At 44.3% G+C, this 27,745-nt stretch overlaps 1 protein-coding gene and 1 long non-coding RNA gene across 2 annotated transcripts in view; both read right to left on the minus strand.

The window, feature by feature from the left end:
• The window catches only part of NXN (nucleoredoxin), a 161,048-nt gene that overhangs the window by 81,673 nt on the left and 51,630 nt on the right, over positions 1–27,745 (minus strand). The window lies entirely within an intron of this gene.
• On the minus strand, positions 16,091–19,525 carry LOC123603195. The gene is made up of 2 exons (XR_006714777.1): positions 18,616–19,525; positions 16,091–18,372 (listed from the first exon to the last, which is right to left on the minus strand). It is a non-coding gene; the product is annotated as an uncharacterized LOC123603195 (long non-coding RNA).

The following is a 27,745-nucleotide window of genomic DNA, read 5'->3' on the forward strand; positions in this document are numbered from 1 at the left end:
TCTCAAAAATAAACAGTAAAAAAAATGCTAATGCTTGAACATTTTTCACTGAGTAGGTCTTCAACACTTACATCCTGCTGCCCATAACACAATGTTGGCAGCACACAAGCGAACAGTATATGCTGCAGAGACCAACTCATAAAGCCATTCTAAGCTGAGACATGGAGGAGCACTGTCTTCCTTTTCAGAAAAGGAAACCGAAGCACTTGAGAAAAAGAACTGTGTTGCTTGCACACGGGGGATCAGAACCCAAGACCTGGGCTTTTACTTCTGGATGGATCAGAGACTACATCCCATCTGAGAGTAACCTAAGCTAACCCCACCATGCACAACCCAATAATTATAATTTCTGGCATTTTAATTGGACTCAGACCTCAGGGTTTGAATTTAAGAGGGTGAGAGCTACAGGAATCTGTGTAGGGATTATGGCTGGAAGGTTGCCTGCAAGTTACAGTTTATTTTCTCCTCAGGCCTTTCCAAACCCCCACCCCCCACCCCCACCCTCCCGTCGGCTGCCTCTGCTCTGCCACGGCAGGGCCAGGACGGCCACCATCCAAACACCATGTTCCTTTCCAGCACTGGAGCCTCTCAAGCCCGTTCCCATACAACCACGCCTGTACAAGGGTCTGTGTACAGCGGGGCTTTCCAATCTGGGCACTACTGGCATTTTATTGGGGTGCTGCCTTGTGGGTTAGAGCATATTGGCAGCACCCCTGCCCTCTATGCGTTAGATACCAGTAACACACACCTAGTTGTGACCAGCAAAAAATGTCTCCAGAAGGCACAGGAGATTTTACGGCAGAGAAACTATTCTGTGTGATACTGTAATGGGGGACACGTGTCATTATGCATTTGTCAAGACCCACAGAGTATACAACAGAGAGAATGAACCCTAATGTAAACGATGGACTTTAGTTAAAAATAATGTATGAATATTGGCTCATCCTTGTAACAAATGTACCACATTAATGTAAACTGTTAATAATAGGGGAAACGGTGGGGGGGGGGCGGGTAGGAAGAAAGGGGGTATTTGGGGATTCTTTGTACTTTCTGTTCAATTTTTCTGTAAGCTGAACTGCTCTAAAAAATAAAGTGTGTTAATAAACCTACAAGTACACAGAACAATTGATGGTTTCCAGAAGGGGGGATGGGTGGAAGGATGGGCAAAATGGGTTCTGTTCCTTTTTTTAACGTTTATTCATTTTTGAGAGACAGAGAGTGAGCAGGGGAGGGGCAGAGAGGGAGACACAGAGTACAAAGCGGGCTCCACACTCTGACCTGTCAGCACAGAGCCTGATGTGGGGCTGGAACCCATGAACCATGAGATCATGACCTGAGTCAAAGTCAGACACTTAACAAACCCAGGCGCCCCCAAAATGGGCTTTAAAAAAAAGAATGAATCATAAAAAAATTGTAATTAAAAAATTAAGTTTATTGGGGCGCCTGGGTGGCGCAGTCGGTTAAGCGTCCGACTTCAGCCAGGTCACGATCTCGCGGTCCGTGGGTTCGAGCCCCGCGTCGGGCTCTGGGCTGATGGCTCAGAGCCTGGAGCCTGTTTCCGATTCTGTGTCTCCCTCTCTCTCTGCCCCTCCCCCGTTCATGCTCTGTCTCTCTCTGTCCCAAAAATAAATAAACGTTGAAAAAAAAATTAAAAAAAAAAAAAAATTAAGTTTATTAATTGAAAAAAAAAGAAAGTCCCTAGACACTGCCATATGTCCTTATAGGGCAAAACCGTTCCCAGTTTACTGCTGTATGGGGCAGGCTAAGTCCCTGGAGTGAGCTGACCAGTCCAGCTGCATCCAGTCACACTTCAGGATGGAAAAGGGGAGTTTTCTGGGTGTCTGGGGATCACAGACACTCTTCTAGAGGATAATCTTATTAGGAGAGAAAGTACCTCTCTTAGGAAAGTCCAGGCAAAGTCCACACAGAGGGACCCAATCCTCCTGTCCTGGCCTCAAAGAGAGCAACTCGGATACTACATGCCATCTTAGGCAAGGACGCCCTCTTTAGTGTCCCCTTTGTCAAGACTGATCTCTAGGCCCATAAGGAATGGAGAGCCCTGGGCTTCCAAGAGGCCAAAGCAGTATCTAAATCGCACTCGAGATGCTTCCAGTGGCATCTGCCACGGCTCACCTCGGTGTTTCTGTCCGAGGGCTCTGGCAGGGTTACAATGGGGATAGCAACCCGTGTGCACTACCCTCTGCTTTGTACGCCCCCCAGAATGCATGATGAGATGTGACAACATCAAGTGTGCATCCACTAGGCAGACAGCAGTGCACGCGCACACCTGGAACATGAACAACACGGGTGTTGTTACCAGTAACAGAGTCGATGCCCCCCCCACACACCCCCTTGACTCCTGACTCCTCCTTTCACCTGTGGTCCCATTTCCTTCCTCTTTCCTCTTATCCCGTCACCCCTTCCTTTGACAGTGCAGCTTCTCTCAAAGAAAGAGGACAAAACGAGGCTCCCCAGAGAGGCAGAAAAACAAGGGATGACAATACACACATTGGGAGGAACACTCGGGGCACGCCTCCGCAAAAAAAGTCAGGCAGGCGGGCAAACCGCACGAATGAGCATTCCCAAGCAGCTGCAGTGATACTGCCGGGCTTAGAAAGACCAGAGCTCTCCCAACACCGTTAATTTTTCTCTCCACCCTCAAGTTCTTCCAAGGTTGGACCTTTTGGTAACATGGGCCTTACGAATTGCTCCTCCACCTTTCCAGTCTGCCGGGAGGATTAAACAGGATCATGTGCATCTAGCACTTAACCTGGTGCCCGGCACACAAACTGGCCCTCGAACAACACGGGTCTGAACTGCGCGGGTCCACTTAGACGCGGATTTGTACGGTTCTGAAAAGACAGTTTCTTTTCCTTCCGATTTCCTTAGTAACGTTTTCTTCTCTCTAGCTGACTTTACTGTAAGAACACAGGATATAATACATATAACATGCAAAATATGTGCCAATCGACTATTTATGTTACTGGTAAGGCTTCCAGTCAATAGTAGCCTATTGGTAGTGAAGTTTGTGGGGAGTCAGAAGTTATACATGGAATTTTAACAGCGCGGGAGGGTGCCCCTAGCCCCGTGTTGTTTAAGGGTCAACTGTACATGTTTACTAGATGGTTTCAGCTATCATCTAAATTTGTACGTCGAGGCACCTGGGTGGCTCAGTCAGTTAAGCGTCCAGCATCCGACTTCGGCTCAGGTCATGATCTCATGGTCTGTGAGTTCCAGCCCCGCCTCAGGCTCTGTGCTGACAGCTCAGAGCCTGGAGTCTGCTTCAGATTCCGTGCCTCCCTCTCTCTCTACCCCTCCCAGCTCATGCTCTCTCTCTGTCACGCAAAAATAAACATTAAGAAAATTAAAAACAAACAAACAAATAAATAAATTTGTATGTCAACTTCTAGCTAACTCTAAACACTTATTAAGCCATCCATTTCCCCCCACTTATCTTATCAATCCTAGCCCAGGGAAGTTTCTGTGGAATTGACATTCATTTTTATGGACAGAGCTGTTCCTGGCAACAGGAGCTTCTCATCAAGTTCAGAACTCCCTTAAACCCAGGGCGCCTGGGTGACTCAGTTGGTTAAGCTCTGACTCTTGTTTCTGGCTCAGGTCACAGTCACATGGTTTCCTGAGTTGAGCCCCATGTTGGGCTCTGTGTTGCCAGCGCAGAGCCTGCTTGGGATTCTCTCTCTCTCCCCGCCCCCCCCCCTCTCTGCCCCTCCCCCGCTCATGCTGTCTCTGCCTCTCAAAACAAATAATAAACTTTAAAAAAAAAAAAAAAACAGGGGCGCCTGGGTGGCGCAGTCGGTTAAGCCTCCGACTTCAGCCAGGTCACGATCTCGCGGTCCGGGAGTTCGAGCCCCGCATCAGGCTCTGGGCTGATGGCTCAGAGCCTGGAGCCTGTTTCTGATTCTGTGTCTCCCTCTCTCTCTGCCCCTCCCCCGTTCATGCTCTGTCTCTCTCTGTCACAAAAATAAATAAACGTTGAAAAAAAAAAATTAAAAAAAAAAAAACAAAAAAAACAAAAAACCTCCCTTAAACCCATCCCAACAGACACTTCAGCCTCTCCAGATCTCCGAGACTTTAAATAAAAAGGACCAAGCGGCACAGATTACCAAAACTGACTGAGAGCTCTACCATAGCGTGTGCCCATTCGACAGCTCATCCCATTTCTCAGTTGCCTCACATCACAGAGAATATTCTCTTTCTCTCTCTCTTCCCCGCTCTCCCCAAACCAGGGGTGCCTTCATATCCCTCACTGTTTAGATTATGCCTCTCAGAAAAATCCCTGCAGGAGATAAACACAGGATTTGTAATGGGAACTCCAGCATACCCAACAATAGTGCCACTGTCACACATGTGTGAGCTTTCGTGAAAGCAAGGGATTGGCAACGCGGGGCTGCCATGCCCAGGAAAATTATTTCCTGTGGGAAAAATAAAACAACCTTCAGCTCCTGGCAGGTCCTGGGCAAGCCCAAGCCAGGCTCACCGGAGAACTTGAACGCTCCGTCTTTGGAAACGGAGGCAGACGTGAGGGCTGTTCCCGCCCGCCCTCGAGTGCCCAGTTGGGGAAAATCAATGCCGCAGCATCAGGAACCTGGTTTTTTCCCAGCACAGCATAAACAAAACCACCACTGCTGGGGGACAATCAATTAGCAAGATGAGTCACGTGGTCAAGAGAAAAAACAACAACAAAAAGAAACTCCATTTCTTTTTGAAAGCACGTTCCAGGGTCGGATGCATTTTTATCCCATCAGATGTAGAAAGGTGATCGCTTAAATTTAATAAGAGAAAGAAAAGGCTGGGCAGCCTCAGTGACATCCTGTATGTTCTGCTATTATTGAAAGGAAATAGAGAAATTACAGACAGCATAATCTATTAGCTTCAGCGTGCCCCAGTATCACGGTGATCAGCAAAGACTTCTTCGATGCTGTGTGCTCTTCAACTCAGAGTTAAATGAATTCTTGGTTCAGGATTATTTAAGGATGACCTGACGTAACACACTTAGAAGTTTCCACGGATGGAGCTGGCTGAACAACACTGAATTCTCAAGTAACTACCTACCCGCTGCCACTCCTTTCTTTCCTCCTATTCATCTTTGTTCCTACCTCAGCCCTCCCCCAAACCCCTCCAGGCAGTTTTTCCCCAGCTCAGCGTTTCTTGACCTCAGCTCTTTGTGGCAGGGGGCTGTCCTGTGCACTGCAGGACGTTTAACTGCACTCCCCGCCCCCGCCCCAGTCATGACAAATAATCCCCACAGGTGCAAAACCCCCCTGGTTTGAGAACCCCTTTCCCAGTCTACTGTACTGTGCTCATTGGGGAGCAAATTCCCTTTTACCTCCCATTGCCTGGGATACTTTTTGGTCCCAATTTTATCTCCTAAACTTCTATTTTGCTTCTGGGAATCAGTTTGGGTGTCACCTCCTCTGAAAAACTATGACACTCCGCCTTGCCACTCCCCCCTCCAGCACCAAAAAAAAAAAAAAGGGGGGGGGGGGGCTGGGATTCCTCCTCTGTGTGCCCACCCTGCCTCATGCATGCTTTTCTGGTAGCACCTACATTTCAGTATCATAATGGTCTCCTTACTTCATTATTTAATAATTCATCCATATGGGGTGCCTGGGTGGCTCAGTCGGTTAAGTGTCCAACTTCATTTGGCTCAGGTCACGATCTCACTGTTTGTGAGTTTGAGCCCCACGATGGGCTCTATACCGACAGCTCAGAGCCTGGAGCCTGCTTCAGAGCCTGTCTCTGTCTCTCTGCCCCTCCCCCACTAAAGCTCTGTCTCTCTTTCTCTCTCAAATATAAACATTTAAAAATTTTTTTAAATTCATCCATCCATTCATTAATGCAACCAATTTTAAAGTGCTGTATAGGAAATATGGCCATGAATGAGACACTTGGATTCCTGCTCCTGTAGGCTCATATTCTAGTGATGGAAGACAGGCAATAAATAATTACAAATAAAATGGCAGGGGCTCCTGGATGGCTCAGTTGGATAAGCATCTGACTTCAGCTCAGGTCATGATCTTGTGGACAGTCTGGTCCGTGGGTTCAAGCCCCATGTCAGGCTCTGTGCTGACAGCTCAGAGCCTGGAGCCTGCTTCGGATTCTGTGTCTTCCTCTCTTTCTGCCCCTCCCCACTCACACTGTCTGTCTGTCTGTCTGTCTCTCTCTCTCTCTCTCTCAAATAAACATTTAAAAAAAATGGCAGACATTAATATAAGCTATAAAGTAAATATAGCAGATCTCTCCCCACAAGGAGACTTAGCTCCTTAAGAGCAAAGACTGCTTTATTCATTATTGTATCTATAGGAATTAGCACTGAGCCTTAAAAACACGAAAACAAAAACCAGCATTTTCCGCTTTGTCTCTAGGCATATGCAATTTTTTGCTCTCTGTCATGGAGATTTAGGTACAGGGACTCTCTCCTGGGATACAGTAAGCTTCTTGAAGGAAGGATCCTGCCCAATTTGTATATAAATTTTATACAGAAAAATCAGAGGGTTTTGTTAAATGATTTTCCTCAAGCTATGGTTTTTAACACTGAAATTTTTTCTAAAGATAAAGCAGAAATGCTTATATGAAGAAAAAAGCATTTTGTAGATGGAGAAACTGAGGCTCAGAAACGGTGACTTACCCAAGGTCAGAAAAGCCAGTCAACTGGACTGAATGTCTGGCACTAAAACCCAAGCTTCCCTCCCACATACCACTGCCGCTTACAGAAGCCAGACAGATGCAAATCGGGTAGAAATGTCAGGAGAAAACCTCTCTCCTCACAGAAGACTGTTGGCAAACTGTGGCTAGCATGTAGGTGGTGAGTTTATTTACAGGCAAAAGGGATCTGCTGGTCAAAGAGGAAGAAAAATGAATGACATTAATTTTTCATTCTTACCACTGGGACTGGGCCTAAACTTTAGCACTTTATAAGAAGGCCAAAAACCACTCAAAAGCCAACGCCTACAAAGAAGAGGGCCAAACATTTCTGCCTTTTTCTTTTCAAGAAAGAAACGTTTGCAATATTTACAAGCTCGGGGTTGTTCTTGTACAGATGTTAAAAAATGACCCAATCTGTGGGGCTGGAAGCACCTTCTAAGAGGCAGAGGTTCCGAGGAACAAGCATGGACTTTAGGAAGTCCGACATGCATTCATGGAGCGTCTGCGTGGCTCAGTTGGTTAAGTGTCCCACTCTTGGTTTCAGCTCAGGTCATGACCTTACAGTTACTGAGTTCAAGCCCTGAATTAGGCTCTGCCCTGACAGTGCAGAGCCTGCTTGGGATTCTCTTTCGCCCTCTCTTTGCCCCTCCCCTGCTTGCTTTCTCTTTGCCCCTCCCCTGCCTGCTCTCTCCATCTCTGTCTCAAAATAAACAAACTTAAAAAGGCGGGGGGTGGGGGGGGCACCTGAGCGATTCAGTCGGTTGAGTGTCTGACTTTGGCTCCCGTCATGATCTCACGGTTCCTGAGTTTGAGCCCCACAGAAGGCTCGCTGCTGTCAGCCTGTCAGCGCAGAGCCCACTTTGGATCTTCTGTCTCCCTCTCTCTGCCTCTCCCCCACTTGCACTCTCCCCAAAATAAATGAAATTTAAAAAAAAAAAAAAAAGGAAGGCTGACATGCATTCAAATTTGTACCCACTTAGCCTCTCCAAATTCAGGAATCTGGAAGGAAGGGGTATGATATCTAAGTGGAGAGGGATAACAGTACCCACTGTTACAACCCAACGTTATCTTCTTCCCTTTCCGCAGTTCATGCCAGGGAAGGACCTTGACCTGGGAAATAGGCCAGCTGGTTTCACCTGCGAGCTCTGCCCCGACTCAGAGTGACTCAAGTACTGCAGCCGCCATGACCTCTCGCTTCTTCGCTGGAACCTACCTCAGACAACATAGGACTAAAGGACGCTTTGTCAGTTAAAACCAGCAAGGTACCAGAGGGCAAGCTGTAGGGACTCAATAAATGTTAGCTAAATCTGAATCAACTGGATTTTGTCCTGTAAACACTCATCAGGAAAGTTCCCCCCTCAACTTGGGAGTTTAAACACGGCCTGATGCAGTGCCATCTGTCAGCTGGACAGTGATGCTGGCAGGAGGTTCCAGCCATTCCATGGTCATGGTCCCAAAAATACCCCCGGGTGTTTACTCCAGCTGGTGAGTCAAGACTGAACCTGAAACCAAGGGAAAGTATTACTACTCACCACCTACCTCTCATCAATCTTACCACTGTTCACACACACAAGAACAAATATCTGTGATCCTACCCAGACATAAACCAACGTGAGCTCTATCATTCTTAAAAAAAACTATAGCGTTAGGGGCGCCAGGGTGGCGCCAGGGTCGTCTGAGCATCTGGCTCTTCATTTCGGCTCAGGTCATGATCTCAGCGTTTATGAGATCAAGCCCTGCGGAGGGATCTGTGCTGACAGCATGAAACCTGCTTGGGATTCTCTCTCCCCCTCTCTCTCTGTTCCTCCCCTGCTCTCTCTCCCTCTTTCTCTCTCAAAATAAATAAACATTAAAAAAAAATTTTTTTTAACTATAGCAGTAACAGGAAAACAAAATTTCTTAAACTTCCAATATCAACTTCTGATATCTACAACCTTCAAGCAGAAGGTATCAGAATGTCTTTGTGAAGCCCAAAACTCACGGTGAAGGTCCTAAGCATAGCTATATGGAGGCAGGCACAGACCATTAGGGAGACAATAGGTATGAAAAAGATGCCACCGGGGGAACCTGGGTGGCTCAGTCAGTTAAGCATCTGGTTCAGGTCACGATTTCACAATTGGTGACTTCGGGCTCTGTGCTGACCAGGCGAAGCCTGCTTGGGATTCTCTCTCTGTCCCTCCCCGGCTTGCACACTGGCACTCTCTCTCGGTCTCAAAACAAATCAAAAAACTTGAAAAAAAAAAAAAAGAAAAACGAAAAAGAAAAAGAAAACGATGCCACCAGAAAGCTTACTGCCTCAAGGGGCTGTCTTACTCTGCCCTGTCCCCCCTCCAAAGTCAACTGTGTTGTTCAGTAACACTGAACTCTTGGAGGTATCATTATCCCCATCCTCCAGATGGAACATTAAGATTCAGAAAGGCCGTGGAACCTGCCCAAGGTCATGCAATCCCTAAGTGGCTTAGCAGGACTCAAACCCAAGATATCTAACTCCACAGCCGGAGGGCCTGACAGCTGCCTTAATTTACAGCTCAGAGTAACTCCCTCCTGGTGTGACCCCTCGGAGGCACCCCCCACCCCACCCCACCCCAACAAACACAGGTTCTTAATAAAATTCATGTCCCTTTGTGGGGAAAAGGCACTAGTCTGTGGACAAGGAGGAGTTAAGGCCACATTTCCAGACTTCGTTTTCTCAGTTTTGTGGGCTGAAGTCAGACTTGTAGCATTAACTTTAATGCAAATTTTTTTTGGAGGTGATTCACACAGAATTCCTGCCAAGAATTTTAATAATTAGGCTGAATGAGACCAAACTCTGTCAGAACATGCCTAACGACATCTGCTGATGTAACAGTTATCCTGGAAGCCCCACGAAGCCTGGGGAAGGGTGGGGGCACAGGCCATGTGCGGGGAACAGGCTGGGCAGTGGAGAAAGACACCTGTAGGCTGCCCACGACTTCCGCCTTCCATCCAATTAACAACCGTCTCCACTTTTATAATGTCTCGTAGCCAACGGGGACGAAAGGAAGGGACACAAATCAGAAGAGGCTCATAAAAGAAAAATGTTTCCCAATGGTCTCTTTTCTACCGCGAGTCAAGGGCTATAAAGTGTTTCTCTCTAATGTGATTTTCAGCCTTCTCCCCTGCCCTAACTCAGTGCATTCCCAACAGTAACAGGGACTCACCCACAAGGCTGGATTTCTTTAAGGGGAGAGGGAGAGAGAGGGAGAATCCAAATCTTTACTCCCCACCCTTCAAGAATCAGATTCTTAAGGGTGGGGACCCGCAGTGTTTGGCAAAGGCCCCTAGAGAATCTGTTTCCCATCTTCTTCTCCACTTCTCTCCCAGTCACACACAAGCACAAGCATACACACTTGTGTGTTCACACACAAACTCATACTCTCACACTCGGAGCACCACGGACCCCAAACATGTCCAGTGCCACTGGATCAAACCTTTCCTGGAAGGTGGGATCATTAAAAACACAGAAATTATAGTAAAATTATAAAATAACATAAGCTTCTTAAAGTAGTCTTCAAAACAGAGCTGTTTGGATCAACCTGGCCCTTCCGAAAAAAGTGAGGGGCATTGTCACATGCCAGAATGTTAGCCAAATACAAAGGCATATTATTTGTGTAAGACACAAATTATGCTTTTGCAAACCACGGGAAATGGTGCTGGCCATTGCTGTCCACTAGAAGTGTTATGTGAGCCATCTATATAATTTTAAATTTCCTACCAGTCCCATTAAAAAGGTAAAAAGAGACAGATGAAATTAATCTTAATATATTTTTTAATTTTTTTTAATGTTTATTTTTGAGAGAGAGAGAGAGACAGAGTGTGAGCGGGGGAGGGGCAGAGAAAGAGGGAGACACAGAATCTGAAACAGGCTCCAGGCTCTGAGCTATCAGCACAGAGCCCGACGCGGGGCTCCAACTCCTAAGCTGCGAGATCATGACCTGAGCCGAAGTTGGATGCTTAACTGACGGAGCCACCCAGGCACCCCTAATCTTAATATATTTTAACTCAATATACTTGCAATATTATCCTTTCAACATATAATCAATGCAAACAAGTATTAGTGGGATATTTTGCATTCTTTTTTCCCATACTTAGTCACTGAAACCCAGAATGCATTTAAAACAGCACATCTCAATTCTGGGTGCTCAACAGTAACATATGAGGCCGGTGGCTACTATATGGACTATGTGGCTCCAGGAATTCCCCAGAGTTCCAGCTTACTTCTCAGTTGTATATTTCTGAATGACTGTCCTGTAAATAATAAATACATACTATGTTTTTTAAATATTTTTAAAACAGAAAAAGCCACTTTTCAAATGGTTCTGGGCATGTAATCTTAACCTTCGTGAGCTTCACCTTCATCAAACGTAAATGGAGATGAAAATATGCCCACACGGCTTCCCTTACGGGGCTGTTGTATGCATCCTATGCTATAATGTTTATTTATGACAGTGCTTTGTACAGTGCCCATGCAAATGTTAATTATTGTTATTAGAGCTCCTGGAAGAAAATAGATCATCCTTGCAGATCAATAGCATTCTTCTCTACAGCCTATAAACATTTTGCACACAGCTGTCCTTCCTTCCTGAAGGCATATATAAACAGTAAGAAATACACATCAATAATCCCCTAGCACTGGTACCATACAAGAAGCCATAAACCTACTTTACGGGAAAAATCCCATCATAATTTCCAAGGCATATTTAAATAGATATTTTGTTAAAATGAAGACCTTGTTTTAAAAACACGAAGACATCACTGGTCAGCAAATTCTAGAGGGAACAACTGATGTGGAAAATGTTGGGATTTGGAGCCAGTGGCCAAGAAAGAATTCTTGTGCCATTTTTGGTGAAAAACAATGGTTTTATTAAAGCACAGGGACAGGAACCGTAGGCAGAAAAGAACTGCACTGGGGTTGTGATGGATGGCTGATTATATACCTTCAAATTAGGAGGGGGTTAGGGATACTGTAAGTCTCTAAGGAATTTTGGAAGCAAGGTTTCCAGGACCTTGAGGTGGTTAGCTGTTGTTAGGAAAAGATCATTTGGTACTAACAAAACCTTAGTCATGAGACCCTTCAGATTTATATCAGTGGACCATATGCTTGGAGGATGATTGCTAACATATATTGGGCGGGGGGGCGGGGGTAGACAGAGATAACAGAAGTTTCCAAAGGAGTTTTTATGTTAAAGTAGATTTATAGGATCGGGGCGGTGGGGAGTTGTTGGGCTAAGACTGCCTTTTGCTCTTAGCATGGAGGCAGCTGAGCTCCTAGAGGAATGTCACCCTGCCTGCTTCAATGACTTGTCAATGGCCTGTAAGCTGTAAGAAAATTTAATTTTTTCTTTTGCCTTTGTTTCCCACACCAGGAATGAGCCTTGCCTCCCAGAGAATTAGACAATTCAGAAAACATGTTCTGAACTAGTGAACAAAGTTGGAGAATACCTACCCTCCACACCATCCACGTATTCACCCTGCCTTGTTCCCTTTCCTCCAGCCTCCTGATTCTTTTAAGAGATTTTACAAATTATCTGTGAATTTGGGTGGTTAGAAATAATCGATACTTGGGGCACTGGGGTGGCTCAGTCAGTTAAGCATCCTTGATTTCAGCTCAGGTCATAACTCCTGGTTCATGAGTTCGAGCCCCACATGCTTGGGATTCTGTCGCTCCCTCCCTCCCTGCCCTTCCCCACACCCTCAAAAATAAATAAATAAACGTTAAAAAAAAAAAAAAAAAAAAAAGGAGGAGTGCCTGGGTGGTTCAGTCAGTTAAACATCCAACTTCTAATCAGACCATGATGTCACGATTTGTGAGTTTGGGCCCCTCACTGGGCTCTCTGCTGTCAGCACAGAGCCTTCTTTGGATCCTCTGTCCCCTTCCCTCTCTGCCCCTCTCCTACTCATGCTCTCTTCTCTCTCAAAAATACAATAAACATTAAAAAAAATAAAATAAAAAAGAAATAATATTTTAAGATTCAGAAGAAAGCTGTGGTCTAAATATTTTTTTAAGGTTTATTTATTTATTTTGAGACAGAGAGAACACGAGTGGCAGAGGGGCAGAGAGAGAGGGAGAAAGAACCCCCAGAGCCCGATGCAGAATCAACACAGAGCCTGATGCAGGGCTCAATCCCACAACGATGAGATCACGAACCGTGCTGAAATCAAGAGTTGGATGCTTAACCAACTGAGCCACCCAGGCACCCCTAAATATTTCTTGACAGTTGAACAAAGATTTGCTAGATGCCCCTCTTGTTATGATAATGGAGACAATAACGCAACCCTTGAGTAGTGATTAAGTGAGTAGTTATTATTTTATGAAGAATGATTTATATAAAGAGAAACCAGAAAGTTTGTTCTCTTTTGGAAAATTCATTGTAGGCAGAGAACAAATCCTACTTTGTCAAGGCCATTGGAGGTACTTGGCATTAGCACCCTCTCCTGAGACACAGAATGCCAATCCTGGCAGTGGTTTTGAATGGCATCCCTGAGGGCATGCCCACTTTATAGCTAAGTCATAAATGCACCAGGTTTCTGGAGTCCAGATTGTATCTAAGATCAGCCTTTCCCAAAGTGTTCTGCATGATGCTTCTAGTCATTTCATTAAGAGCAATGGCAGGGCGGGGGGTGCACCTGGGGGGCTCAGCCGGTTAGAAGTCTGACTTCGGCTCAGGTCATGGTCTCGTGATTCATGGGTTCAAGACCGGCATCAGGCTCTGTGCTGACAGCTCAGAGCCTAGAGCCTGCTTCCGATTCTGTGTCTCCCTGTCTCTCTCTCTCTCAAAAATAAACAAACATTAAAAGAAGAAGAAAGAAGAAAGAAGAAAAAAGGAAGGAGGAGGAGGAGGAGGAGGAGGGGGAACAGGCAGAAGTTGCATGGCTAAGTGAGTTTTGGGAAATCCTGGGTCCACACAAAGTTCGACAGGTTCTTCTACTGCTCATAGCAGTGTTCTGGGGTGGGGGAGTGGGGGGAGGGATTTTTCAAGTATCACATCTGGGGCATTCTCGAGTTGACATGAGCATGTCTTCAGACACTTCCACAGACACTTCTACTTTCATAAATAACACAAAATATACCAGGGGACAGAAAAAAACAAAACAAAACAAAAAACAAAGGTAGGTGCTCGGCCAAGAGTACTAGAATACCTGTTGTGTGGTTTTCATACTTGTTGAACTAAAAATCAAAGCAGACCCTCAACAGTGCTAAACTCGGTGCCCAACGACGGGACTGGCTCAGTGGTAGCTTTGTCCATCTACCCGTGACTTCTCTGTTCTACCAGCCAGGCCACCCCGATAGATACCTGTGGCTCCTGATCAAAGGCATTCCTGCTTTTGTACCTAAAGGTACCAGCAGAAACAGTGTTAACATTGTGAAACAAAATGAATCGTAGTAACTTTTGTTGTCTTCACTGAGGTTCCGCAGAGCTTGCTCATAGTAGGAATGCACTACAAAGGAAGAACGATTTCATTTCTGACCCCTGATTTTTCTCCTCTAGAGCCCAATTTGGCTGTTTCAAAAAACCCATGTTCTAATAAATCTCTGGACTGAAGTCATTATGGCTAAATCTGAACAGGGCATGGCGGTGGGGCCCAAATGTGGGCCTCAGGGTCATTATGAAGGTCCTTCCATCCACATGAGCATCCAACATTTTCTGCAGACCCGAAACTCAACAGTACAACTGCTATTATATGAGGGAATTCATGTAACCTTTTATGTTTAAAAAAACAAAACCAAAAACCAAAAAACTAAAAAAACCTCATGTTTTAAGAAAATTGGAGACCAAAATTAGGGCTTTTAATAAATATATGCCCTGCCAGTAATCTGTCCTCTTAGCAAGAGAAGAACACATTTTGACATCTTCTTTTAAGATTAATTAAATGATAAAGAAACACTCTGCTCTTGTTTCTTAGTTTTTATCTCATAAAACGTGGCAAAATTTGAAATCACAAATGCTCATAAATCCAAACATTACACAAGTATCCACCCTGAAATTCTATGATTTTCTCCTCTTTGGCAAGGAACAGATTAGCAGATATTGTATTTGTTTTTCAGTGATACCAAACAGAGGTAGGTATTGATGTGCCTTTAGAAAAAGTCTCAGTAGAACATTTTGACTGACCTGCACTGATCAGAAAAACAATAAAGCCACCCAAACCATGACGACCTTTGACTATTTACAAAACACAGCATTTCTTCTGCTGGAGTTTCACAAGGGATGAAAAATGATGGCTTCATAAACTTGAGTTCCAAAGGAAACGAATCTAACTGCTGTAAGTGATGCTTATAAACCAGCTAATGGTTAATGGCATGCAATAGATAACATTATCTAAAGAAATGTTAGCAAGTGAGATCTCCTTTAATATCTATTTCTATCCCCTATAGCTATTATAGAAGAATCATCATGAAATACTCCAAACATAAAGGCAATTTATTTGTCAGGAGAAAAAATCTTAAAATCATTTCACCCATTCACTATGAAGATTCCATGAAGACCTAGAAAAGGGATTGTTTTTTCTAAAAAGATTTTATCTTTGGGACACCTGGTGGCTCAGTAGGTTAAACGTCTGACTTCGGCTCAAGTAATGAGCTTACGGTTCTGGTTCGTGAGTTCGAGCCCCGTGTCGGGCTCTGTGCCCACAATGTGGAGCCTGGAGCCTGCTTTGGATTCTGTGTCTCCCTCTCTCTGCTCCTCCCCTGCTTGCGCGCTCTCTCTCTCTCTCTCTCTCTCTCTCTCTCAAATTTAAATAAACATTAAAAAAAATTTTTTTTAAGTTCTATCCAGTTCCAGGTTGGAGCAACATGTCATACCTTCTAAATCGAACAATCTAGGACTTAGCTTCTAATCTTTATAACCGGCATAGAGATGATAAAATGTTTTCCAAATGCTGTGGGATTTTTTTTTAAAGCTCCCAATGCTTAATACTCTGGTTTTGCTTTTTTTTTTTTTTTTTTAAAGAATTTCTCATCAGTTCCAAGTTAGAGTTCAATTGCAACAAATACTCAGAACTGATGACTTTTCTTCTTAAACAACATACTTTCTTATACACAGCATTATTGCTTCGATGAATTAATGCCAACAAATGTGGTCAGTATTGTTTCCAGATTCTTCAAGCAATTGTACTCCTTGTACGGTCAACCCAATCCCGTCTGTCCTTGATTTACTTCATTTTCAGTCTTTTGCAAACTCAAAAGTGAAAATGTAGAGGCATCTGGGCCACTTTATTCAGCAACAGAACAAAGAATTTGGGCAGTTCGTAGACTTTTTCACATAGGTCTTCTAAATACAAAATACACTGTGGAAGGAGTTCCCTCCCTAGATGTAGAGGACTTTGAGAGAGAGGGAGTTTCCATCTTGGGGGGTGGGGGGAGAATACAGACTTTAGGGAAGAGTCCTTCTTGTTATAGCTTATCTTTTATAAGTTTTTTTTTTTTTTTTAACTATCCTTTACTGATTAACTCCATTCTGTCTATTCTCTCAAAGGACTCCAAGTTCCCACAATACATATGTATTCAATTTTATTGCTTTGCACTTGATATACTGCTCTGTAACTGTTCAAGGCATTTTCTGTGAACATTATGTTTCTGTCTCCCAAACCATACTCTAAGCTTCTTAACGATAAAAACCATGCCCTGACTCCACCTTGGGACTGCATTAAGTCTATAAATTAATTTTGATTAAATGACATCTTTACAATATTTCACATTTCCAGCTAGGAACAGTCTCTTCTTCCATTGATGTAAGTCTGTTTTTTTTTCCTTTAACGTCTAACCAAAGTTCTGTAGTTTTCTCTAACTATGAAATCAAACGTGCACATGGTAAGAAACTTCAAATAAGTCTATCTCCCCAGGTTTCAGTCTTACCCTTAGAGGTAATCCCTCTCAATGTCTACTTCTGTAGCTCCCAGAACATGTTCATGCAGGTGCCTATTTACACAAGCATAAATATCATCTCTCCCCATGCCCTTGCTTTAAAAAAGCTGGGCCAGTTATCAATTTATTACCTCTCAGCTGGTGAAGGAGAAATATTTAAAGGGAACAGATCCACCCTCATAGATCAGGCAATGAAGGACAAGTCTGGAGTTAAGAAATGGTAACCTGATACTGGCACAGAGACTAAATATAAGCATACTCTACACAGCACAAATTACCAATCTTTTCATAATTTACTGAACCAGTCTTCTAGTCAGGATCATTTATATTGCTTCACATCTTAACTACAAATATTGCTATCATGAATATCTTTGTTTTTATTTGTAAATTCTTTTGGACAAATTCCCAGAAATTGAATTGGTAGGTCAAAGGTTATATACATTTTAATTCTGAGTGACACTGCCAAGAAAATTACATCAGCTTATACTCCCTCTAACCACACGAGTACCTGCTTCTCTACATGCTTGCCCACACTGTGTATTATCAATTTTTTTTGTCAGCCTAAATAGTGACATATGTTTTACCAGTTGCACTTCTTTCAGTATAAGTGGAATCACGTACCTTTTTATACTCATAAACATGTTTATGTTTCTCTCTCTGTTTAAATTCTTTACTCAAATTTAAGAGCTGCTTATGCATTACCAAAAAAATGGACCTTTTCTCCGTTGTATGCGTTGGAAATCTCTTTCCCCAGTCTGTGGTTTGCCATTTGATTGGCGAAAGCCAATTGTGAATCACACAGAAGTTTTATATTAGAGTCATTTCTTTTATATTCACTGACAAAATCTAGTTTAATTTTCTGAATATGGATATATGTTAACTTCCTTTCAAGAGAGGTGAAGTCAGACAGTAAAATTAACGAGTCACCAAAAATCCTTCCCCTAAATTTATGAGAACTTGGAAGAACAAATAGCTGTTAACCAAACCACTGCCAGCACTCAATGATGTAATTCATCGAAATGGCACATGCCCTGGAAAGGCACATTTTCTCCTTTTGTTTGAAAAGTCTGTTATGCTTGTCAATTTCCCAGAGTCCTCGCAACCCTCTCTGCCTCTAGTAAAAGATGCCTTGGCTTAGCCATTTCAAGAAAGGAGTGATTACAGATGAAGATTTTGGCCCCTGCCGTGCCACAGCACAGACTCTTCAACACAACACCCGGTTCAACAGGCAAAGAAAGATTTGGTCAATTTCCCAGAGAAACTATGGCTCAACACAAGACCAGAAGAAAAAATGATAACGAGGCAGGTTCTCCAGCTACCTACCAGGTCCCCAGGCAATGAACGGATGACAGATGTTCTCAGATAACTATTTCTCTTCTGGCACCTTCTTCTTATCCTTACCAGTAAAAGAACAGAGAAAAATGAAATAGAAAAAAAATTTTTTTTTTTAATTTCTCTTTTTACCTCCACTGGCATAAAGTCACTTATGTTACAGCAAGGACATTACCTCTAATTAGAATGGTTTGCCCTCCCAAATTCAGAGAAGATTTTAACTGCATTCTAATTTGTTCTTGGTAGTTGAACATGATGGTACCAAATTAATGTCTGTGTAAATAATAATAATCAATTGTGCCACCACTATGATAAACAAAGATTCATTGTAGAGGGGTTATTTAACAAGTCTCCTACGAATGTTGGTTTACTTAACACACATCTCTAGAATAAATGCCACACGTCTGGATCTGTGGATGTGGAGTCTGTGTATTTCACAGGGATACTGTCTAATGAGAGACTGAAACACACATGACAATGGCTGCAGTCACCTGGAAGTCTTTTTTTTTTTTTAAATTTTTTTTTTTTAACATTTATTTATTCTTGAGACAGAGAGAGACAAAGCATGAACTCAGGAGGGTCAGAGAGAGAGGGAGACACAGAATCTGAAACAGGCTCCAGGCTCTGAGCTGTCAGCACAGAGCCCAACGCGGGGCTCGAACTCACGGACCGCAAGATCATGACCTGAGCCGGAGTCGGACGTTCAACCGACTGAGCCACCCAGGTGCCCCAACCTGGAAGTCTTTTCGCAAAAGAATGCATCAAAGTGCTAAGAAAAGCTATAGGGGGAACATACAATCAGCCTGGACGTCAGAGGGGGGAAAGCCTTGGATATGGTGAGTGTGGATTATTCCAAAGAGAAGCCTGGAAGTAAAAAGCACAGTGATGGAATGAATAAGAGCTTAATTAAGTGTTCATTAAGGAAGAAGGAAGATTTTTTTAAGGAGGAGGAAGTATACAAAGAGAGCATAGAGGAAAGACTAAAAACAAATACAGTGTTTACAACTGATAGAGCAAGATGAGACAAGAATACACACAACTCAACAAGTATTTATTGAATGCCACCTTGTGCCAGCATTGGACTAGATGGAGACAAAGATGATTAACAAAGACTTGCTTCTAAGCTTCCAGAAGCTCACAGTCCAGTGAGTGAGGTAATTAATGAAAAATGCAATTTGATAGACAGTATTAAGATATGGGAAGTATAAGGTACTGTTAGGTACATGCAAGGCATATCTAAGTCCTATTTGGGGAACTGGGGCTTCCTGGAAGAAGTGATATGTTCATGGAATCAAGAGCAGAAGTAGAAGAAAGAAACAGATGAATAAAAATATGAAAGGTGGGGGATGGTAGAAAGGAAGTTGTATTAGAAAAATAGGATTTTATAGCTGACAACAAGTGGGATTACAATTAGGACCTCTGAAGTATTAAACAGTAAAATTCTGGATGACCTCTAGGAATTGTTTCTAAGAAAGGACTAAAAGTGAGAATTAATTAGGACACAGCATAACACTCACCAGCTTTGGTGCAGCACAAAGATAGGATATAACAAAGAGAGGGCGCCTGGGTGGCTCAGTCTGTTAGTCATGTGACTCTTGATTTCGGCTCAGGTCATGATCCCACAGTCATGGCATCGAGTCCCGCGTCAGGCTCTGAGCTGGTAAACTCGGAACTTGCTTGGGACCCTCTCTCTCTCCCTCTCTCTCTGCCCCTCCCTCGCTTGCACTGTCTCTCTAAATAAATAAACATTAAAAAAAAAAAAAAAAAAAAAAAAAGAATATAACCAGGAGAGCCTGGAGCTGGAAACGCAGCAGGGCAGTAGACCCAACAAAGAAACCAGAGGGCACAACACTAAAATGGGTGACCACATATGGGGACAGAGCTGGAATGTCCAGGGTTTCCCCTTGCCAGGTATTCTCTTCCCTAGAGTTTTGGTCTCTAAGCAATCACGTCTGTGTTTTTATCTCTATACTCACTTGTAAGCCACAGTCTGAAAAGGCACTTCTTGAAAGGCAAAGATTGGGAGAAAAAATACTGAGGCTCCTAAGAGCTCCTGTCTAGCTGCCAAAGCACTGTTTTAGTCAAATGTCAAATGAAAAAGGAGAAACAGAATGATGATTTTTTTTGAATTGCTTCCAAGGAAAAGTAACCTCTAGTGAAACACTGGGCCCACTTTGCTGGAAATCCTGGCATGTCGACAACAGAAATGGAAGCAGAAAATTGCATCTTCCAGAAAGCATGGTTATCAAATAGGAAAAACCGCAAGAAGTGATGTGCTTTCAGGTTCCTGTGGCTCAGGAGCCATTTCATTCTTTTCTACTTCTTCCTGCCGAAAATGAAATTATTTTAAACATAATTTCCCCTTACAGGGGGCTTTTGGAAGTGATTAAAGGCCCAATCCCTTGTTTTTGAGTAAAACTAATTTATTAGATTCCAAATTTACTGAAGTAAAAAAGGAGGCAATGAAAATAAATAAAAATATATTCCAAAACTTTAAAATGAAAGAGATTTCAGGATGTAGTTAAGTGACGGTTCCTCCTGGTGAAACACAAAATTGCACCCCAGCCAGATCAGCTACTGTAAATATTCAAGGATTCAAAGTTCTAAGTGTTCAGCGATTCTAGGGATCCCTGTGGCCCAGAGGTAAATGTTAGGGGCAAATAGGGGAAGGGAGAAAAGACAAGATGGAGTTGGGAAGCTCTCCCAAAGTGTGAAGAGCCTTACCATTCTACTCAAAAGTTACAGCAGCCAACAGGCCTTCCTGTGGCTTAATCACCATCATAACCTCTTCCTTAGAAACTTTTTTCTTTTCTTTCTGATGTTCGGCTATTTATTCTTTCTTTTTCCCCAACTTATTGAGCTATAACTGACAAATCTTATATCTATTTCAGGTATACAATATGGTGATTTGATACATGCATATATTATTAAATGATTAGCACAATCAGGACAATTAACACGTCCATCACCTCACATAGTAACCATGTTTTATGTGAGAACACTTAAGATCTAACCTCTTAATGGATCTCAAGCACACAGGACAGTATTATTAACTATAATCCCCATGCTGTACATTAGATCCCTTCCTTAGAAATTTTCTAACCAAGGGGCACCTGGGTGGCTCAGTCAGTTGAGCGTCTGACTCTTGATTTCGGCTCAGCTCATGATTCCAGGGTCGTGGGATCCAGCCCTGCGTCGGGCTCTGCACTGAGCATAGAGCCTGCTTAAGATTCTTTCTCTTTCTCTCTCTCTCTCTCCCACTGACCCTCTTCCCCACTCACTCCCTCTGTCTAAAAAATAATAATGATAAAAAAATAAAATAGAATTTCTAACTAAGCTGAAGGCAGATTTTCAGTAAGTCTTTACCTTCATTCACCAATCACATTTGTTAGACATTATTTCTCCTGTTTCCTTATGCATGTTGGAGTTACAAGTCAAATAGACTTTGCTTCCGGTGAGACTGCTTATTCTTCTGTGAACAAAGGGATGGAGCCTTCGTCTGTGACTCTTAACACTCATGAACCGAAAGCCAAGTCCAAGTGATACCTTGTCACCACCTCTTTGTGACAGATCCTTCTTGTTTTCTCACCCTGCTCCCGCTCGCTGATCATGCTGCTGTCTCCTTCCTGACCCATCTTCTCATCCTGTCCTTTTTTTTTTTCCCACACCTACTCTTAGAACTTAGCCCTGGTACCTACAGCACCTTGGCTAGGCGTCAGGCACACTGTCAAAGACGCGGCTCAGACCACCTAACTGTTCCACCGAACTCGGACCACTCACCCTAGGTGGACACTCCGACCAAACTGAACCGCGTGGAGGTAACCCCCAGCTTCCCCAGCTCTACAAGAGGCAGGCACAACACACGTCACCACGGGGCTCGCATGTCAGTGAAGAAAACGAATGTGTTTTGGAGCCTATTTTGTGGACCAGAAGCCCTCATGGATACTAATAAAATGCTGACTGAGCTCTGGGTACATGATCTAGTATAGGGCTAGGCACATAACAGAAACTCGTTAAGTATTTGTGGAATAGACAGAATATCGGTTTCATTTAAAAAGTAAAGTTGTAGGTCTATATCAGGAAATAACCTGTAACGTTATCTTACTAGAAGTACCAAAACCAAAACAAACGCAAAAACCCCAGAAAATTCGAGATCGTCTTTCCCAAGACAACAATGCTTTTCCTTCCTGTAGTCACAGAATGACAGACAAGGCTGTGCGAGGCTGGGCACCTTTGTGCCAGAAACAGAGCCACGGAACCCTGATGAAGGTTATTTCCTTTGTAACGTTCAGATTGGTGGCAGAAGGGAGGAGCGTCGAAAGGGAAACTGGAGGGGCCCAGATGCACCAGTGAGCCTCATCACGGCAGTTTCCTTTGTGAACTGGACTAGGGGGCCCCTAATTCCCATCTCCACTCGGCTCCTGCGTCAACAATTCAGTTCTAACGAGCTTCTGTCTTCCCGACTTAAAAAGGGTTTGGCTGAAACCTTGGTGACTTTAAGGACTCAGATAACAAAGTAGGCTAAATCAAGTTTGCACAGCCTCTTTCCTTATTAAAAAAATGGTTCTGGGATGGTTTTTCCAATTAAAAAGCCTTTGTTACGGGGCTCCGTCAATGTCGTGCGATAATGCCTTAATTCTGAAATGCTATTAAATGTGAGTGACCACGAGGAAAAGGCTCTATAATCTAAGCATGATTGAAAGCTACATTAATGCAGCCAATTCTGTGAAGACTAGGGTCAAATCTCTTTCCTATATACCTTTTATTGCGGGTTACAGAATCAGTCTCCCACACACACACACCCCCGCCCCCGCTGCCGCTGCCCAGGATTCACTCACTGAAATCCCTGCACATTCATCTCACCTGGCCCTCAGAGGGAAGACAGAATGGCATCAATCAATATTCATCAGGTAGGGCACAGCTCTGGAGGCAAACAACAACTGGGAAAATGATGTTGGCAAAGGATCCAGAAGATGCCGCTAGATGCCAAGCAGTCCTGGTAGAAAACACCTGGGAGTACCCTGGTTTGATCTTGGTAGATCCACTGTTGCATGAGCTCATCTGACTCTGCTTCCCGCTGCTCCCTCTACAAACTGACATTCAAGAACCTCCAGGCCACAGAACAAAATGTATCTTCCGTCTCTCTCTGCCTCAACTCCTGCCAGCCCCCTAAAGGTGTTCACCGCTCGGCTAGATTGCCCACCTGGTTCCAGAATGCCCTCCTTACTGCGGACCTTTACCTCCAGTTCACCTTAGCATGGCAGCCTCCTGAATGTTTAACGCCCAAGTACCCCCAAATCCCGAATTGCAAACTTAGAAATCTTGCTTCCTACCCTTTCACTTCACCCAGCCACCTCTTTGACCCTGGGGAATCTGACAGCATCTTACAATTGTTTACATTCAGCCTATCGAGCCAACATGCTCACATGGCTATCCTCTCAGCAAGGTGCATCTGGGGACACCTAAGCCCCACTGGAATGTGACTTCACAACCTAGCAATGCCTGCACAAACCCCCTGGCCTTAGTGCGCTGGTAGCCTGCTTGGGCTTGGCATCATCTCTTAGCTCAGTTCCTCCCATGTTCTCAGTCCCAGCATCCAGCTCCCTTCCCTCCAGATGTGCAGTGCTCTCCCAGGCTCTCCGCCTTTGTCCAATTCACTCACTGTCTAGCCTACACTGCAGAGTCAGTCTCATCAGTTATAATCTCACTGCAGCAACGACTACATTCTCAGCTCGCTCTTGATTTATGCTGCCCCCCTAACCCAGTCTCCAGTCCTCTGCCCACCCAGGCATCTGAGGATTCTGCTGCCTGGAAGTCTTTTCAGTGACCCTCTTTCAGCTCCCTTACTGGTGCCCACAGCAGTGTTTTCCCAAGTTGGCCAGCTTTTCTACACCCAGAGCCATTCGTTCTCAACAGCCTTGTCTATCTCCACCACGAGATGAGGGCATCCGGTAAGGACTCTTCCGGTCACTCGTCCCTTGGTTTTCCTCCTCATCTCCTCCCGGCCAAGGCTCAGAAGTTGGCACCCCAACTCCCACAACCAACTCTTCCACCTGTGCTCTCGTACCCCAAACCTGCCATGTAAGTGCTGTGTGGCCTTTAGGAGCTGCTTAACCTCTCTGTGACTCAGTTTCCTCATCTGTGTAATATAGAGCAGAGTGCCCCCCTCACAGATCCGTGATGAAGTCTGGCGGGACCACAGATGAAGCACTTACAACAGTGACAACCTACACGGGAGTGTCTTCCTTTACTGCCCCTCTTCCTTCTCCTCAATGTACAGAGTCAGCCCTGTAACCTCAAGCAATCGCTTTCTTTCCTCAGCACCAAGCTCGCTGACTCACCACCACCTCTTCCTTGCCCCCACTCACTCGCTGGCTCCCTGCTGTCTGGCTTGGGCTTGGCAACTCTAGAGAATCCATTCTCAGCGAGGTCACTGCTGATTTCTTTTTTTTTTATTATAATTTTTTTAAACATTTATTTATTATTGAGAGACAGAGAGACACTGAGCATGAGCAGGGAAGAGGCAGAGAGAAGGGGGGGAGGGGGACACAGAATCTGAAGCAGGCTCCAGGCTCTGAGCCATCAGCACAGAGCCTGATGCGGGGCTCCCACTCACAAACTGTGAGATCACGACCTGAGCTGAAGTAGGATGCTTAACCGACTGAGCCACCCAGGTGCCCCATCACTGCTGATTTCTAATGGCAAATCCACCGCCCAGTTTTCAGTCCCCTCTGCCTTCTACCTTGTGACACCATCTCTTCCCCAGAACTCTTCCCTTGCCTCTGCCGGCTCTTCAGCTTCCATGACTAGACCCTGCTGGTCTCTGACCCGGGGCCCCTCTGCCTGTCCCCTAAATTTGAGGGCTGGCTCCGCCCTTGGCTTTCTTGTCCTCCCTCAAGGATGAGCTCATCTGCTCCCACAACTTAGACAATGTCTGATATACAATGGTTCCTCATTCATTCCTCACCCGCCCTCTTTTCTGGGCTCCATCGGCCTGCTGTCTCCACCTGTTTATCCCAAGGGAATCTCAAACATGTCCAAACTGAGGTTGCTGCTATCCTCAAACCTGCTTCTTCCCCTAAATTTAAATTTTTTTTTTTAATTTTTTTTTTCAACGTTTATTTATTTTTGGGACAGAGAGAGACAGAGCATGAACGGGGGAGGGGCAGAGAGAGAGGGAGACACAGAATCGGAAACAGGCTCCAGGCTCTGAGCCATCAGCCCAGAGCCTGACGCGGGGCTCGAACTCACGGACCGCAAGATCGTGACCTGGCTGAAGTTGGACGCTTAACCGGCTGCGCCACCCAGGCGCCCCTAAATTTTTTTTAATGTTTATTTATTTTTGAGACAGACAGAGACAGAGAGACAGAGCGCAAGCAAGAAGGGGCTGAGAGAGAGGGAGACACAGAATCCAAAGCAGGCTCCAGGCTCTGAGCTGTCGGTACAGAGCCCACCACAGGGCCCGAACCCACAAATCGCGAGACCATGACCTGAGCCGAAGTCAGACGCTTAACCGACTTGAGCCACCCAGGTGCCCCTCTCCTGGATTTCTTATATCGGCAGCTAATGACATCATTATCAAGCCAGCTCCCCACTTTAAACCTTTGGAAGTGTGCTGGGCAAAGGGCACAGTTCTGGTAAACCCATTTGAGTGGGTGCCTGGGACCATACTGGTAAAGAGAAATGGGCTAACTCCATATTCATGGGCATGGGTTCCAAGTGTAAGGATCATTAGTCAGAAATGGGATAGGGCCACAAATAAAACCCAAGGGGTATATGTCAAAGCAAGAGCTTAACAAAGACCTAGTTAGCTCAAGGTATTGGTTTGGGGGGAGGGTCAAGTTTGGGGCCAGGAGCCAGAGATGAGACAAAGGAAGGAAGGGCCCAGATGGAGCCCATCCCAATTCTTATAAAGTGCCGTGTGACCCCCAGTGGCCTGAGGTCACTCATCTCCTCTCTACTTCTCACTTCCGCTCTACTAACCACTCAGTTCCCAAACTCCTCTGGGCTCCCCTGGTCTGCTTTCCCAACCCAGGACTTCTCTGTTTCTCATCTCAGCAACCACAACCATCCACAAGCTGTTCCTGGCCTTGGGTCTCCTCCCTCTCATTGTCCCATCTCTTAAACCATGATTGTGATCATACCATTTCTCAGCCTTAAAACCCTCAATGGCTCCCAACTGCTATTAGGAACAGCACAAACTTTTTCGGCCTTCACAATCTAGCCCCGACCTGCCTTTCCAGCTTCCAGCTGGCATTGCTACATCTATGACAAATGACAGGTACTCTATGTTGCCCTGGAACACGCCACATTCTGATCCCTTCACCCACCACACAGGTTTATTTCTTCTGTCTGGGACACCCTCCTCTGGCCAACTCCAACACTTCTCTTTAATGTGTACTTGCAACTGTTTCATGGGCGTGAGGCTTTCTCCTCAGGCAGAGAGCTAATCCTCTCTCCATCCATGAGTTTTTAATATTTGTTTATGCACACATGGGCCCTACACACAATGGGCCCCTCAAGGGCCGGGCCCTTGTCTTCTCCATTCAGGGGGTGCTATTAGGGTGTTTAGCAGAGAAGAATAATGAAAATAGTCATTTAGTGAGCGCTAAACCTTTTACACGCACCATCTCATTACTCCTCACAAGAACATTCTGAAACACTCTGGCAACTCCTTCCAAGAGATTATCAGATTCCTGTATGGAGTGTGCTTAATACATCTCCGCCCTCTGCTGCCCCTCTCCCAGAAACCAGGTTTCTTCATCATCTGAAGCCTCTGATTTTCCTGGCGACTGCAAGCTAGTTACTCCTTCACAGACTGGTTAAGGGTGCAAACTTTGCTCACAAAGTAGCTCCTCAGAATTCCACCAATGAAAAGCTTACTAGTTTGAAACAGATACTCTCAGAGGAAAATACAAAAGATAAAAACTAATTAAGAAGTAAAAAAAAAAACCCGGGGGGGTTGTCTGGGTGGCTCAGTCGGTTAAGCACCTGACTTCGGCTCAGGTCATGATCTCGGGGTTCACGAGTTTGAGCCCTGCATCAGGCTCTCTGGTGTCAGCACACAGCCCGTTTTGGATCCTCTATCTCCCTCTCTCTGCCCCTTACACACTCGTTCTCTCAAAAATAAATAAATATTAAAAATAAATAAATACACTTAAAAAAAGAAGTAAAAAACTTGAATCTAACAATAATCACATAATATCTACACATTGTTATTGTCAAATCACCACTTGCCCAAAAAGGCACTGGGCTCAAGCAGGTTCATAGGCAACTTCTTTCAAAGTTCTAAGGAACAGATATTATCATCTATTTAAACTATTCCAGACCCCGGAAAAAGGATTGTGAGTGATCTTCACTTTCTTCTTTCTTCTTTTTTATGTTTTCAGAAACTCCACATAGAGCATGTGTTATTTTAATAATTATAAAGAAACACTAAACACATTGGATTGAAGACATTTTTAGTAAGGAAATTATTATGAATTTGTACAAAGTTTTATCTATACACAAATGAGATTTTTTAAAAATGAGCTTTTATATATACTTTACGAGCAAAAATCAGAAAAGGGAATGTGTAACCGTGTATTCACCTAATCACTTTTTGTTTGCATACCTACACCATGCCAGGAAGGCACTGGGGATACCATGGTAAGGTAAACCCACACCAGAACCCATCCTCATGGAGTTTACACTCTTGTGAGGAGACAAATATCAAATACTGCCAAAACATACATATCATAAACTCTGAGAAATGGTATGAAATAAATATAGAGGTCACAAGGAAAGTACATACAATGGATACTGGGAAAGGGGCCTTATCTGGGGGTCAGGAATGATGGAGCATCAAGTAACTGTTTAATGATG

Source organism: Leopardus geoffroyi, chromosome E1 (genome assembly GCF_018350155.1).
Source record: "Leopardus geoffroyi isolate Oge1 chromosome E1, O.geoffroyi_Oge1_pat1.0, whole genome shotgun sequence".
Lineage (NCBI taxonomy): Eukaryota > Metazoa > Chordata > Mammalia > Carnivora > Felidae > Leopardus > Leopardus geoffroyi.